The following is a 17,224-nucleotide window of genomic DNA, read 5'->3' on the forward strand; positions in this document are numbered from 1 at the left end:
ACGGGACCCTGACTGACAAATGGAAACCAAAGGTTTTCATCACCATTGATTTCAATGGTGACCGGATCCGGTCCCAATGATTTCCACTTGTCTCAGTTGTGTAGTCGACTATGCTATTGATTCCGTCAAAACGACGGAACCCTTGCACAACGGAGACAAACGGAAACCATTGGGACCAGATCCGTCCCGATTGAAATCAATAGTGATGGAAACGGAAACCTTTTGGTTTCCGTTTGTGTCAGTCAGGGTCCCGTTCCGACGAAAAGCTCAGATGGAACATCGGATCCGGTCCCTGGCGCAGATGTGACCGATGCCTTAATCTGCTTTTTTGGCAGTCTGAAATCTCTAGTGTAAGGCCAGCTTTAGAATCTGTTTATGTATTTGTGTATAAGTGAATATGTATGTAGATTGTATACATGTATAAGTAAGTACCTGTAAGGGTGTGTATATAGGGATGTATAAGTGTGTGTTTATGTATATGCATGTGTATATATTAACGGCAAAGATATATTCCACGATTCCAGTTGATGAACAAATCTGAATTTATAGATCGGGACCCTTTTGTCTAAAACCACCTTCAATTAGCTGGAGCATAGAGCAGCTGCAAAGAGCGCCTCTCAAACCGGAGGACCCGAGAACATTTCTTTATTACACAGACAATGGGCATGGTGTAATGCCTTATTTCTCCTGTGATGGAGCTGTGGGAGAATTTAACACTTGTTGCCAGGTTCCTCCAAAGATCTGATCGCTAGGGATCCAGGAAGTTTGAACAACCTGTGATCAGCTTACTTTGAGGGGGACCCTTCTAACAAAAAGGGTTTGTAATTTAAGAGAATCTTCATTTTATTTTTTTTATAAAACGTTAGATATTTTTTATAGTAAAGGGAAGTAAAACTCGATAGTCAAATAATCGAGCTCTGTGCAGCCATCTGACGCTGCTCATTTTTCTTTATTTGACTGTACAGTATGTCACACGACAATTTTTTTTTTTTTTTAGTTTTTTTTTTCTGCCGGATTAGCAGGATTCCTGACCATTGGTGCTGTATTCATGGTATTTCACTATACCTCTCATTTTGCAGGATTACATCAATTGTGTATAATACAGATCTTCCTGATTGTTTCGTACCCCGCCCATCCCTCTGATGATGTAACGGGATCTTGTTGTCACCCACACAAACCTGTCACAAACAATGGCGCTAATGACTGCTGTGCAGCTGAGCGGAGTGATGCCGAGGTGGTGTATTTTTGGGTAAAGCTGCCGCCCGATCTATGTCCATGTGCAGCTGTGTTCTCCAGGGCAGTGCAGGCCCTCCACCTCCTCACAATACAAGTGGGCTACGTTTCTGTTAATATTTTAGGATTTGTTTGACAGGATAATTATCTAGCCCCCGGCTGGTGGACAAAAAGGGTGGCGAACTTTGTGACAGGATAAACAGGTGTCTCACAGCAGCTCTCTCGTCTCATTACCATAGGCAATTACAATAATTTAGAGACATTTATAGATGTTCATCTTTTTATCATACGCCTAATACTGCCTTATCTCACAGTGAATAAAAAAATGTACTAGTATTTATAGAATCACGAGTTGACCCTTCTTTTTTTATTTTTTTTCACGTTCGTTTATCTTGCTCTCTGCAGAGGTTGTTTCTCATCTTTCCTAGATTCCTGAATGGTAAAATGTCCTGGATATATGAAGCTCTATATCGAACTCCTCAGTGGCTCTTCAGGAGGCCGAAAAAGCTTGGTCATAGCCATACGGCTCCATTACAATTTCCTGAGGTACTTTTACTTAGCCTTCCCATACTCCAGAATAGCGAGTAGGTTATTCCAGATCCACCGTTGCTACAGTCCTTATCATTCAAATCTCTGATAAGTTGTAAAACTTTTTCGGCCTATTAAGGGGGTCGTCACATGAAGACAACCCCTGTCTATATACCCTATTTAGGTTATATGGATCTTCTAGAAGGGGATCCATGTTCGGGACACCTATCTATGAATCAGAACCAGATTCCATACAGAAAAGAGTAAATTCCTTTGAAAATGTTTATATTAGTTGTCACCCGGCTTTGCCTGGAATAATTGCAGCTAAGAAACAACTTAAGAGTGCCAGAAAGCCATCTCAACCCACATGTTATGCTGTTTTAGGGACATTTTCCTAGAACTACTTATGTGAAAAACCCATAATTGCGCTTTTTATGTTCTTTTCCCTGCTGTTCGTCAATAAAGAAAAATCCTGCTGTCAAACAATAAACAATAGTAGGATGGGGGGTTCTGTAGTTATAAAGCTCCACATACATAATGGGGTGTTCACGTACGGGTTGTAGTGGCTCCATACATCTCCTCTCCACCACGTTCATCCTGGTGGGGAAGGACCGAGGGCCCACAGCAGAAAACTGCAATTCAGCCCCAGTTAAGTGCATGGCCATTGCACTGTGGAGGGTGAAAAACAGCCCCTTCAATCGAACGATCTTCGAAGGTCGCAGCGGTCGGCCCACTTCAATCAGCAAGTTACCCTAGCAATATGACGTCACTTGTATGCCTGGAAAGCTCCTGACATACACGCTAAATGTGTTCATAGAGCTCCATTGTCAGACAAGGCCAAAAGAATGTCCTTTTATTCTCTATCTGGCCGGTATACATCAGTAGACTAATCTATTCCATGTCCCGGAGTGCGGAAAAAAAACAAGTATACATTTATTTAACATGGTAGTCTATGGTGACGGATTCCACTGTATGGCATTCGTTAAACGTATATGTCAGGAGCTATTCAATAGCTTTTCATGACCTATCCGTTAAACAAATGCCATTTTAACCTATTAGTGATGTGTTAAATGGATGCCTAACACTGGCATCCGTTTAACAGATACGTCATGAACTGTAATGACCCCATTTTATGACATCCGTTATAGCATATGGGTGACGGTTGCCACTTTTAGGTCCCATGTACACGACTGTGCCCGTAATCACGGGCCACAATTGCGGGCCTGGCCGGCGGGCCGCGGACAACCGCCTGCATGCTTGGCCCGTGCTCCCATACAAGGTATGAGAGCACAGGCCATAAAACGCATAAGATAGCACATGTCCTATCTTTTGCGGTACATTTCTACGGCCCGGACACCTTCCCGTAAATAAACGGGAAGATGTCCGTAATTGTGGACAATTTTTACAGTCATGTGCATGGTCTTTAGACATCCGTCACAGCTCCTGTTTTGCATAGAAGTTCACTTTTACTAGCGTATACGTTATTCGGCGACAATACTTGCTGTGCACATAACCTTACCACATTTCCGTCTACATGTAGCGAAGTTCTATGTATAAATATACAGTTGTTAATGATAATTAATATATTTGGGGTTCAGCATTGATAGTTTTACTCTTTTACACTAGATGATTATCCGTATGAAAGTTCTCACATTAATAGATTTGAGAAAACAGGATTTAAAAGAAGCGGCCGGAAAAAATCTGCATTAAAGTCAGCAGCATTATGTGGGATAAACTGTTAATAGAAAAGTTGACTGTCCGTTTTTTAGCACCTTGTGACATTCGTGACATCTCAAAATTGTTGACAAAGATGTAACGTATTCTCACTCAGTACTGGTCAGGAATCGCGTATATACGGATAGTGAGTGTAAAATTTCTGACTTGCAGTTCTTCGATCTACTCTGACGTTCCCACCCCTCCATATACCAACAGACGTCTATCCACGGACTGCCATAAAATTGCCTACTCATCTATAGTTTACATTGACGCCGACAGTGTCTGCATTAAAAGATGGGGCGTATTTCATATCCTGCTGCTGCATATCAGGCCCTTTTGATCCAGCAATGTTATGACTCCCACATGGTTTAAGTTATACAGACCTGTAATACAGCACCCATAGTGGTCTACGAGCCCCACTGCACCTCTATATGTCTCCGATTCTAGGGACATGTCACCCCGGGTGTGGGTGGGTCATCATCAATAAAAATAAAACGCAGAATCGGAAATAACACAGTCCTAAAGAGAAGTCTGTCGTTCCTGTGCATTTGTCCGTCATGCGTTGCTTTTCTTGCACTATACGGTTGTATTTATATACTATATATCTCTATGTGAAGGATATCGTTAAAATTCCACATGGGGGAATTCGGCTTCTCGTATTTCTCATTCTGATTTCTTTGAAGTTATTAAAGAGGATCCAAAACTCTGTGGGCCAAGAGCTTCTTGGCAGAATTAGGAAACCCAGAGGATTCTGCTCAGTTATTTGTTAAATTGGTGTCAGTGGGAGAAGTAAAGCTTCAGCAGAGATGAAACGTCTTGGGCAGCAGAGCTGTCAATCATTAAGAGGACGCTTTATACTGGTACAGGGATCCCGGTGCCCACTGTTCGTGCCAGCTATTTTTCTTCTGTTTTCTGAATCTAGGGCTTCATAGATTTTTATGAGTTTTCGGAGCTCCGTTATTTTTCACATTCCGTAAACTATATTTTTGTCTAATTGGGCAACATAGTGGCTCAGATGGGGCGTGCTCTTGCCGTATGGAGGATAGCAACATATGCATGGAGTTTTATATTTCCTCCCTGTGTATTTGTGGGTTTCCTACGGGTTCTCCAATTCACCGCTGCATTTAAGGGGTTAATGGGGATCGGAGCAAACTTCGGTCCTCGCCATTACCCTAGAGTGTCAGCTAGAACATGCACCCGACACACGGGGATGGTGGCGCCGTCTCAGCTTCTGAGCCGGTGTCCACCATTTGTCGTATGGATACGGCAAAATGCGGGAAGCGCTAGCTTTCCATGACTTAGCCATACGACAAATGTTGGGAAGGGGTTAATCATTAGTAAAATTGGTTGTGCAAGCATTAAAAATAATTTACATGTTCATCAGGTGGGTAAATTAAATAATTTTTTTTCCAAATTCTGCGTTATCCAATGCATCTAAAATGAAAAATTCCTTTAACTTTGTCTTAATTGAAGATCTCTTACCAGTTTGTCTTTCTGGATCCTATATAGACCTATTGTCTACGCCCAAGGCCCCATGCACACGATTGTAAAAAATCTCCATAATAATGGACACATTCAGTTCTATTAGCTGCGGACACCTTTCTGTATTGCTACGGATAGGTGTCCGTGTCGTAGAACTGTGCCGGGCTTTATGTAGCATGTCCTATTTTTCGTATTTCACGGGCCGTGCTCCCATACTTTGTATGGTAGAACAGGCCGAAAATGCAGCCCGCGGCCGGCCATGCCCCCAATCGCATGTGCATTAGGCCTAAAAATAAACCCTGTGTGTAATCTGCTCCTCTAGCTTTGTGTTAGGCCACGTGCACACTAACGTATTTTTGCGGCCACAATTCATTTCAATGGACCCATGTACACGACCTGTGGTTTCCACGGTCCGTGCATTGTCCGGTAGCCTGAACCGCAAAAAGATAGGACATGGCTTATTACGGCCGCATTTTGCGGTCCAGGCTCGTTGAAATGAATGCACACGGCAATGTGCACGGCCCGTGATTTGCGGGTGTCACCCGCGGCTGTCTGAGCCACAAATCACGGCCCGTGCACAGCACTACGGTCGTGTGCATGGGGCCTTACTCTTTTCCATCTGCCCCACTTCTTGCTATGCTACAGGCAGTAGAAGAGGAGCAAATGGAAGGGGAGTAACACGGGACTGAAGAATCCGTTTGTTTGCTTATTTCTTTTTGTTCCAGAATAGCTATAGTTTAAATCTACAGACCAGTTTATATCTATGGCCTTTCATATGAGCTGAGTAAAAAATATAAATGAGCCTCTGTAGAGCAAGGTTTATAGCTGATGTGATTTTCTTTGTGCCATTTGTTTCAATGAGCTATGCTGTAAAATTTTCATACATCCAACGACCAACTCTGCCAGATATCTGCTGGAAAATGGATTGGGATCGTTCCTTGGATTTCCTTAGATATGTAATGACCTGTCATGAAAATGGTCACATTTTTGACCGGTGTCTAATACTGTCCATAGTCACTGATACATGCTTTAGAGCCTTTGCCCAACTTGGGTTGACTTGGGCAAAGGCTGATGACTGTCTTGGTAAGTCTACGCAATGACCAGATATCCGAATAATAGTCATAAATGAGAACCAACTAACGAAAACGTCTGAACTCGGTGTCCTACTATTTCCTCATTTCTTGGGCCGTCTAACGTTTTGACCCTTAAAGTCAAATCCTTAGGACCTTCTGTACATTCTTGTGGATTTCTGACACTTTCGGCCTGTTTTTCTATTAATCATCTACTGTATTCTTTCAACCTCGCCGGGTAAAGTCAGCTGCCTCACGTTACATTGTTCCTGTCACTGCCTCCCCTAAAAACCTTTTGAACCGGCCCCAAGAGGTTTAATTCCTTTAACAGTCTTAAGTTAACACAAACTGTAACTAATTCACACTGTGCCTGGTGGTTGCCAATATGTGGACCTTTGCAGGATCAAAGATTGGCTGCTGAATAGCCCCCCGCCGCTTCTGAATTACAAGCTAGATGCTTATTATTTGATTGCTCACCTAATTACAGTATTCTCGAGTTTAACTCCTTCATCCCCTCTGGGCTCTTTGTTTTCAGATTGAAGTGTAGTGGGACGGTAATTGCATATACGCAAACAAGAGCTTTATGTTAAAGTTTTTCTTTTATGGGTCTGTTGGTTGTACCAATTACAGCACCTTTACTGGAAATTATAAGTGCTAGATTATCAAATATTCTGTATTATCGTATGGTCGTATCTAAAATGTGCCACGGTCACCTATTTTTTTTTTTTTTTTTTTTAAATATTGCCTACCAGAAAAATATTCATTGCAGAAAGAACCAAAACATTAGACATTACAGGACCGACAAAAAGTGTGGATAATTTGCATGCTGGGCCATGGCTTTGTATGTTAAGGCTTTGTTCATATCTGCGCTAGGGCTCCGTTCCGTCTGAGCTTTCCGTCGAAACGGAGACCTGACAAACACAAGTGGAAACCCTAGGCTTTCGTTTCCATCACCATTGATTTCAATGGTGACGGATCCGGTGCCATTTGTCTCCGTTGTGCAAGGGTTCCGTCGTTTTCACGGAATAGGTAGCGTAGTCGACTACGGTATTGATTGTCAAAACGACGGAATCCTTCCACAACGGAGACAAAGGGAAACCATTGACACCGGATCCGTCACCATTAAAATCAATGGTGATAGAAACGAAAGCCTAGGGTTTCCATTTGTGTTTGTCAGGGCTCCATTTTGACGGAAAGCTCAGACGGAACGGAGCCCTGACGCAGATGTGAACAAAGCCTAACTACTTCACTTTTCTCCATTGGTTTCCTCTTGGTAGTACAGAATTCCCACACAATCCAGAAATATTTTTAGGTTATTTTGTTACCTATAAATAATGGGTGTGGTGCTATTATTGGAAAATTAGACTGTGAGCCCCATTATGGACTATCAAATTCTCCATACAGTGCTGTGGAATATGAATCCAAAGATCTAATGTGCTCATAACTGTGTATAGAGTTGTCGTCTTTGTGTCCTTAACCGAGGGGCTTGGAATTTCTGTCCAGCTGATAAATGTTTTTGTCAATTCCTTCCATGGTTTGCAGATGCCCCCACTGGCTTTGTGTTCGCATGTCTTTAGCCTGGAGGTACTTTTGTCTCTTTGTTTCCCTGGCTGAAATTCTAGCCAGTTCTTCATCTCGTATTTCTTGGAGAGCTCTTCCTCTTAACACGGTGCCTGAGGCTTTCGCAGAAGAGATGGAGTTTGTTCCTAATGTACAGTACTCTGTAATAGTAGCTGCAGACAGTTGACACAATGAGGATGGAGGTATAATTGTCCACAATCCATCTCCTGTTTTGTCGTTAGCTACATTCTGTAGCATCAACTCTTTCCAGATAATTATACTGGTCTTCGTGCAGTTGAAGAATTCACCATCTTCAGAAGTCTGTTATTATCTAAAAGGTGTCTTGATCACGACGAATCCTTTCCTAGTGTATAGTAATGATACAAGCTTGCAATCTTCATTCATCTATTCTAAATATCCTCACCCTGAAATGCTGCATTCATTGTCTCGAAGCTTATCCCAGGCAGTTGAAGACCACCAATGACCCTATGGGTCCACAGATGTCTACAAATGGAGGTCCAGTCTACTCTTTCGTTAGTCTTCTGACATAGGTCACGGTTGTGAGATTATTTGCATCCAGAATTTTACTCGAATGTGATCTCGTACTCGACCATTTATTAAGATTTGTTTATGGGCGCTAAACTTTGACACCCTCCACTAGGGCTGGGTGCTTATAACCTAAATCAAAATCCTGATTAATTGAACATGTAACCTCGATTACGATTAACGATTATTTAGGCCTCACCCCTTGCATGCCACGCCCCCTATTTGCATGCCACACCATTGAATTAATATTTATCCCGAGCCTGCTGTATACTACTGTATATAATATACCACCTCACACTGCCCCCACGCAGTAGAATGCCCCATAGCTGCCCCCACGCAGTAGAATGCCCCATAGCTGCCCCCACTCGGTATAATGACCCATAGCTGCCCCCCCACACGGTATAATGCCCCCCATAACTGCCTCCGCACAGTATATTGCCCCATAACTGCCTCTGCACAGTTTAATGCCACTATAGCTACCCTCCGCAATCTCCTGAGGACGCAGATACAGTTCAATCCGGGGAAAAAGTAATAATAATCAAAGAAACCGAAATGCCCATGATGACGGCGCTTAATTGCCCTGAATTTCGGTTGTTTTTTTATTAATTGCCCAGACCTACCCTCCACCCATCAATGGGGCAGATCATGGGGTGACTAAAACCATTTCTACTGGAGTTGCGTTTTATTACTTTCAGGGACACACCAATATTAGTTCACAGTGAGGCTGGGTTCACACGACCTATTTTCAGATGTAAACGAGGCGTATTATGCCTTGTTTTACGTCTGAGAATAGGGCTACAATACGTCGGCAAACATCTGCCCATTCATTTGAATGGGTTTGCCGACGAAGAACGGCTCAAATTACGTTGCAAAGAAGTGTCCTGCACTTCTTTGCCGAGGCAGTCAATTTACGCGTCGTCGTTTGACAGCTGTCAAACGACGACGCGTAAATTACAGGTCGTCTGCACAGTACGTCGGCAAACCCATTCAAATGAATGGGCAGATGTTTGCCGACGTATTGTAGCCCTAAAAATAGGTCGTGTGAACCCAGCCTGAGGGTATGTTCATACGACAGCGTCCGTAACGGCCGAAATTACGGGGCTGTTTTCAGGAGAAAACAGCCCCGTCATTTCAGCCGTAACGGCATGTGCAGGCGCTTGAACGCCGCGTCGATTACGGACGTAATTGGCGCTGCTTTGCATTGGAGTCAATGAATAACTGCTCCAATTACGCCACAAGAAGTGACGGGTCACTTCTTTGACACGGGCGTCTATTTACGCGCCGTCTTTTGACAGCGGCGCGTAAATATACGCCTTGTGTGAACAGACAAACGTCAGCCCATTGCTTTCAATGGGCAGATGTTTGTCAACGCATTCAAGCCGTAATTTCGGACGTAATTCGGGGGTTAATATGCCCGATTTACGTCCGTAATTAGTGTTTGTGAACATACCCTAAAGGTTGTGTTCATAGTAACCAGTGAGACACTAGCTGCCATTTTTTTTTTAATCAATCCAAAAATATGATCTGTGCTATGGACAATTTTACAATAATTCAAGTAATGCAAATTACATTCTCATGAGTAGAGTTTTGGTTCTTAAACTGATGGTGAATCTCCATGATGTCACTAGATCACGCGATGGTTATATATTTTTGCAGTCCATGCCGTTTTTTGTATTGTGAGTAACCTTGTGCATACTGGCGACTGGTTTGATTTCTTGATTTTTAAGGTGACACGTCTTTATACCCAGGGAAACAATGTAAGGGGGTGCGTGGAAGAATATGGCAATATATGAAGGTCACAGAGAGGGCACTTCATTAGTTGTCTTTTAAAAGGTGTGGTAACTCTTTTTTAAATTACGTTAACGAAAAGTTTCCGGGACATGAGTAACAAATTGCTTAGTACTTTGTTGCCTCAATGTTACAATCGGGAGCGTTTTACAGGTACTTAGCTGCACTTTAATCTTCGTTAATTATGTGTTTGGTATTCCCTCCGGAACATTTGTATAAATTGTTCACTAGTAGGTACAAGTCTAGACACTGAAAGAAACATTGTGGTTCTTCTGAGAATGTGTGTCGGCTGTTTTCGTATTTAACGCAGTCTGGACGTAGACCATAAATGGGGAGTCTTTCATTGACAGTTGACGGGCCCTTTTGGCCATTCTCAGACACTCTTTTTTTTTTTTTCTATGTGAAAAGGGAAGACTCTTTTCATTGTAATTTATCTGACTCTTTTGAGCACTGAAAGTGCTTGATAACCTTGATCAGTTATCATGACCTTCACATCAAGATGGTTGGTGCTCACCTTTACCCACTTATTGCCACCTAACTTAAAGTTTTTTTTTTTACAGTTTCAGATTTTTTTAAATTTTATTTCTTTGTATAACAAAAAGTTATACACTTCCAATATACTTTCCCTACTGATTCCTTACGGTTTCCAATATCTCTGCTTGCTGTCATTCAATAGAAACCTTCATTGTTTAGTTCTTCTCGATAAAAATCTGTCCTGTGATGGGCACACAAGTGCATGGGTTGTTAGAAGACACAGCTCTGATTAAGGGAAGGACAAGGCATAATGTTGTTTTTCCTAGGATGGGTTGAAGATGAACAATTCCTTTAAGAGTGTATGGTGTCTCGGTCACCGTAATATGGAGATATGCTCCTCTGGAAGTTGTAATATGGCATCTGAAGGAACATGGATGGATGCAACCGAACAATATGACACAATCTCCTTATGCCATTGTGTTAAATTAGAAGTATACGGAAGTACAGCAGGGCCCCACAGACTTCTATGGGTGCTATGTTATGACTTGGTATTACTGGTCGGTTGTACGGAGCTGTAATACGGCAGTGTGCGTGCGCTCTTACTCAAATTTTCTCTTTTTGTCTAGCACATTTAAGAAGTTTACGGAAAATGTGCAGTTATGGGTTTCAGCCAAATTTGCTTTTAAGTAATGTCTATATTCAGATTTGGTGCTGCTTATCTTGATGAGCTTCTTCTCCAAACTTGTGATGAGTGTTTCCATAGAAACCAGCTATTATCCTTTTTAAATTTTTTGGGGTGATTCCATATTTTGCGCTGATTCTTTATAAGTGATCCTCAACTTTGCTTGATTTGCTGATTGCCATGAACGCTTACATAATAGAAAACAGAGACTATAAAGTTCTGCTTGGGTGTCTGCTTGGTTTAAAGGGTCGCTATACCTATATAGACTTCGAGGGTTTGTTCATTTTCAAAAGTTATCAACAGAGGAGGTTCCTCTTTATGCCCACTTGTTGTTGTTTACCCAATGAAAGGTGGTGTAGGCCCTCAAGAGATGTCTGCCATGACTTTTAAGAAGATATGGCTACAGTAGAAGAACTGTTCTGTTAGTATTGTCGACTTGCTTCTTGAATGTATAGACTGTGGAGAGCACGGTGACCTCCCCTGATGTGTAGGCTAGGGCTGCACTCTGAAATTTTGTGGCAGTTACTCAAGTGCAAATACTAGTTCTCTGGTAACATGGGCTGCTCATGATGCTGGTGGAGTGATGGCCCATCCTGCCATTTTTTCTTTTTTTTTTTTTCTTTCGTTATAGCGCTATAAAAATAAAAGATGAATAACCCATGGTGCTCCATAGTATGTCAACTTGTATAACCCTAGTGTTAAACTGTAATATTCATCCTACTCATGGTGAACCCTAAATACACGTGCCATGGCGTGACTGGCCCAACAATACATTTTTTAGGTATATTTTTTGTCAAATCATTGTAAAAGAAAAAAAAATACAACAGAAGGCCAAGAATTTGCTAATATCATACGAAAGATTTGTTCAAGAGATTGGCTTACAAAAATAACTTTGAAGTTTGTATCTAGCTCTTGTGCCGACGATGGAAGAGCCGATATTTTTAAAGGAACCTAAACATGGCATCACCCTGCACCACATCGATGGTGCTGTTTAATGTAATCTATTCCTCGTTCTCAACCGTTTCAGGCTATTGGGAAGCTGACCGAAGATGTCTGCCCCCATTATCTCTACTTGATGTCACCTGTGAACCTCCAGATATATGTTTGTGATTAAGGCCTCTTTCACACGACAGTGAAAAACGGCCATGTGATGGCCGTCCTTTTAACGGCTTTCACATGGCCGTTTTCAGAACAATGATGTTCTATGGGTGCATTCACACGGCCGTTTTTTTAACGGCCCATGAATAATGGCCGTCAAAAAATAGGACATGTTTTATTTTTGGCCGTTTTAACGGCCTGACGGCCCCCATAGAAGTCAATGGATCAGTTTTTAACGGCTGTCAATACATGTAACAACCGTTAAAAACGGATCTGTTACATGGGGATTGGCAAGGGAACTACTAGTTCCCTTGCTGGCTATCGTTGGCATACTCACGTTTGCGGCGCTTCTTCAGGTGTGGTCACTCGTCTGTGGTCACTCGGGTTTGAAGGCGCCTCGATGACGTCACCGCCCCGTCGCGCTGCCTTGCCAGATCCCGTGCAGACGAGTGACCACAAGTGAAGAAGAGGAGAGACGGCGCTGCTCTCGTGAGTATGTGGCACGATCTATAGGCAGGCTGGTGTGGCATCTACAGGGAGGCTGGTGTGGCATCATGTACAGGGAGGCTGGTGTGGCATCATGTACAGGGAGGCTGGTGTGGCATCTACAAGGAGGCTGGTGTGGCATCTACAGGGAGGCTGGTGTGGCATCTACAGGGAGGCTGGTGTGGCATCTACAAGGAGGCTGGTGTGGCATCTACAAGGAGGCTGGTGTGGCATCTACAAGGAGGCTGGTGTGGCATCTACAGGGAGGCTGGTGTGGCATCTACAAGGAGGCTGGTGTGTCACGATCTACAGGGAGGCTGGTGTGGCACGATCTACAGGGAGGCTGGTGTGGCACGATCTACAGGGAGGCTGGTGTGGCACGATCTACAGGGAGGCTGGTGTGGCATCATCTACAGGGAGGCGTGTGGCATCATCTACATGGAGGCGTGTGGCATCATCTACATGGAGGCGTGTGGCATCATCTACAGGGAGGCGTGTGGCATCATCTACAGGGAGGCGTGTGGCATCATCTACAGGGGGCGTGTGGCATCTACAGGGGGCGTGTGGCATCATCTACAGGGGGCGTGTGGCATCTACAGGGGGCGTGTGGCATCATCTACAGGGGGCGTGTGGCATCTACAGGGAGGCGTGTGGCATCTACAGGGAGGCGTGTGGCATCTACAGGGAGGCGTGTGGCATCATATACAGGGAGGCTGGTGTGGCATCATATACAGGGAGGCGTGTGGCATCATATACAGGGAGGCGTGTGACATCATATACAGGGAGGCGTGTGACATCATATACAGGGAGGCTGGTGTGGCATCATATACAGGGAGGCGTGTGGCATCATATACAGGGAGGCGTGTGACATCATATACAGGGAGGCGTGTGACATCATATACAGGGAGGCTGGTGTGGCATCATATACAGGGAGGCTGTAAATAGTGTCTAGGTGAACATGTGACCTTCCTTTGGTTGTTTTCAGGGGGTTGGGACAAAAAAGCCTGACCAATGAAATTCATCAGTTTTTTTAACGGCCATGAAAAACTGATGCAAAATGGATGTCAAACGGCCATTAAAAACGGACAGATGGACTTGAAATGGATGAAAATTTAGAGACACCCTGATGCAAAATGGCCATGAAAAACTGACAGTTGATCAGTTTTAAATGGACATTTTTTTTCACTGTCGTGTGAATAAGGCCTAATACTTGGTTCGGCGGCACTCGGAGAATTTGTATGGGATGTGATGAATCCGGTTTGATCTTCCATTGCTTACTTTCCCGTGGTCCAAGCCCGGGAGAATACTACTACAATGCTTTGTGGTGGTGGTCAAGACCCCACTAATGACATAATGTACTTTTGTATCCTGAAGTTCTGTCTTTTACAAATTAAAGGTACTGTCAGGATCTGAACACATCCAGGAGTCAAGCATTTAGTAGGTTTTATGTAATTTATTTCTATTCCTGCCACAACGCCCTGCTCGCGCTGGGTAGATGAGACTTGTCAGAACAGACTCCCACCACTGATCTATTTTTACACGTGCAATCTGCTGTTCCGTACATTGCACAGTTGCACTTCCTCGCAAACCACTTGAAACCTGTATTTTCATTGTGGGCTTTGGATATAATGCAAAGTTTCCTGAAGAATGTCCCATTTTCAGATCAGGAACGTTACCTCGAATGTTAGATTAACCTCTCATTGGATAGCTCGTTTTTGAATCGGTAAAAGTTATTTAAGACCATTCCTCCTTAAAATTGGATTGGGGGGGGGCGGGGGGGACGATGCTATAAATAAAAGTTCTTTAGTTGTCCTTGGTGACCACTACAATACACCGACTATTACAGCTCTCAAAGTTGTCACCCAGTCCTGAAAGTCTAATCTACAGGAGCAGAGGATGTGTTGCTGCATAACTCGCAGGATTTGCCATTGAGCGAATTCTGGGACAAGCCAAATAGAGGCCATATTGGTTGGTACTCCGCTTTTCCAGAAAGAAGTAGCTAATAAATGACTGAATAGAATTTTGTTTGGATTTTAGAGAAAAAAGCTCTTGAATGTGATCAAGAAATCTCTTCCTAGTACAGGGGAAGCAAAATGATTGCCTCCCCTGCCATTTCACCTGCTCAATGGCACAGAGTGACTTGATAGGACGCATTTCTATGTTGGTGCCACTGTTTGTTGGAGATGAGCTTAAATCCGACAGTTTACGGTTGGAGGGTCGTAAAGCATTATGGCTGAGTTTTTGTGTGAGAAAATCTCTAACGTTACTATGCTGTTGTTTTTCGTGTTGATCTCCTGTGTATTGAGATAAAACAATACATCTCGCTGGTGAAACGCGTCAGGGAAGAGGAGCCTTCACTCGCTGGCACTGCCTCCGCTATATTCCTATTTTAGATCCTGCTCCATAGTAACTGCTGATTCTTTCCTCAGAGCATTTTGCCTTCCTCGGAACAATATATAATGTCAAGGTTATATTGAGACGTTTGAATTATCTTACGTGAAACATTTTGTGACTGGGCTTTATCTTTGAAATGTTAATCCCACATCTATTCTAGTTCTATATGGCTGTAGTCCGTACAAATATGATATCACAAATGTTTAAAGAACTTGCGGTGCGCTACTAAATGCACTTTGCATGGTATCTGGGTTACGACCAGCATAGCCACCGTTACTGCTGCCCTCCGTCATCCAACTTTTACCAACTCATCAAATCATGTTGGTTATATAGTGAAACAACCCTTCCCCATCTCACTGCAGTACTAGACAGATTTGCCATTCCGAAATGTAGGAGCGTAAACAATTGGTTGTCAATCAACTAAAGGAGTTAAAGTTGCATGGAGGTGGAAATGCTAAAATCTATTTCACTCTATTTGTTAGGTTTATTGTATGCAATATTTAATCTTTTTTTATTTTTTTATTTTCTTTCAGGACTCATTCAGCCAAAAGAAGAAATGAATGACCAGGAAGCAGAGCGGACCTATGTCGAGTGATACTGAATACGTTCTTCTTCTGCCAGAGGTGACTGTTCTTCCTGTGTGTAGTGATGTGATACTGGATCATTTCCACATGTCATTTTCTATATGACACTTCATCTACATTGACCGCTAAAGCTGTGTGTGCTGTTTTATTAAACTGGAAACCCTTTTTTCCTGGGTCAGAGACCTGTGATCCTTGACTCTTGAAATGAAAGCTCCACTGTTGGCTGACATTGCCTCTATTGTCCGCAAATGTAACATCTAGAAAATTCTACCCTTCCTTTTTTTTTTTTTTTCTTCTTCTCTAAAAATAAATATTTAAAAAAAAGTAATCCTAAATGGAAACCATCAACAAGTAGTTAAGCTAGTGAATTTGACTGTGGCTTTCTTTTTAAACTTTGAATCTGACGTGCTTGCCTTACTGCACTCTGTTATTACAAGGGTTTTCCAATCCCAAACTATTGTGGCATCTCATACAGCTGTGCTCATATCTCCCATTCACTTTAATGCATGGCTGCTTCACCATTTTGAACAGGGACTAGGCAGCCCAGTTTTCTGGATCGATTGACGTCCCAGCAGTCTGTACCCCGCCAGTTAGACCTTCATGGCAGTTAATATGTCATAAAAGTGTACAGTGGGAAACCCCTTTTAACACATGAACCTGCTTTTGGTATTTGTGTGTTAATTATGAGGTCTTAATGTGGTTGATAAGTTAATCGGCCACAGTCTGCTAACTGCAAGATATTATTACATATTCAAAGTACTAAATAGAGAGACACATTAACGGATCCATCAACATCAGCTTGCTGATGGTTTCCACATTGCAGTATAGCAAAAACAATAATGCGGAGTGCAAGATTTATGAAAATTGCGAAAAACAAAGATTAATAAAAATTTATTACAAAGATGCTAGATTTTTACTGTATATATAGTTGATAGTCTTAAGGTGCCCATAGATCTTAGATAGCTGTCGGCCGAACGCTCGTTCAGCCCATAGCTATTCCTTCCGACCCCTTATACACATGCACACTTGGCTCGACTGATCTCGCATGTGTACTCAATGGGCAAAGGGGATTAAGTCGCTGACAGACGCCTTTTGGCAGTGGCTTCTCCCATGAGAACAACATGCCCAACCTTTCTTTCGACGTCTGCCTTTGGGGGGCAAAGTCATGACACCCCAATACATCTTAGGTGATCGCCTGACTGTAATCTAATGTGTATGGGAACCTTAAAGGGGTTGTCCAGGCACGGACGACTGATGACCTATACACAGGATAGGTCATCCGTATATGATCGTGGGGGTCCGACACCCAGGCCCCGCACCGATCAGCTGCTCCGGCTGCCTCCGGATTTACATGCCGGAAGCAGGTGGCTCCGGTCACGGAATAGCAGCAGAGTTGCTGTTCTGCAGCACAGCTGCCGTGCAGTGGTTGGAGCAATCTGTTTCCGGCTCCGAATACTGCATATACTACGTAACATCCGGAACAGCTGATCGGTGCAGGGTCTTGGTGTCGGACCCACACAGATCATTTTACTATCCTGTGGATAGGTCATCAGTTGTCTGTGCCTGGACAACCCCTTTAAGGT

At 43.2% G+C, this 17,224-nt stretch overlaps 1 protein-coding gene across 8 annotated transcripts in view; it reads left to right on the top strand.

Annotated features, from left to right (window-relative positions):
• Nucleotides 1–17,224, top strand: part of TIAM1 (TIAM Rac1 associated GEF 1) — a 291,994-nt gene that overhangs the window by 140,462 nt on the left and 134,308 nt on the right. For 7 of the 8 annotated variants that reach the window (XM_075854541.1, XM_075854544.1, XM_075854548.1 and 4 more), the window contains one exon: nucleotides 15,591–15,680. The gene's annotated coding sequence lies outside the window, so the exon portion shown is untranslated. Of the gene's footprint in view, nucleotides 1–1,661; nucleotides 1,780–15,590; nucleotides 15,681–17,224 lie in introns of those variants that run through there. The other variant, XM_075854542.1, reaches the window with a different exon arrangement.

Source organism: Rhinoderma darwinii, chromosome 2, assembly GCF_050947455.1.
Source record: "Rhinoderma darwinii isolate aRhiDar2 chromosome 2, aRhiDar2.hap1, whole genome shotgun sequence".
Taxonomy (NCBI): domain Eukaryota; kingdom Metazoa; phylum Chordata; class Amphibia; order Anura; family Rhinodermatidae; genus Rhinoderma; species Rhinoderma darwinii.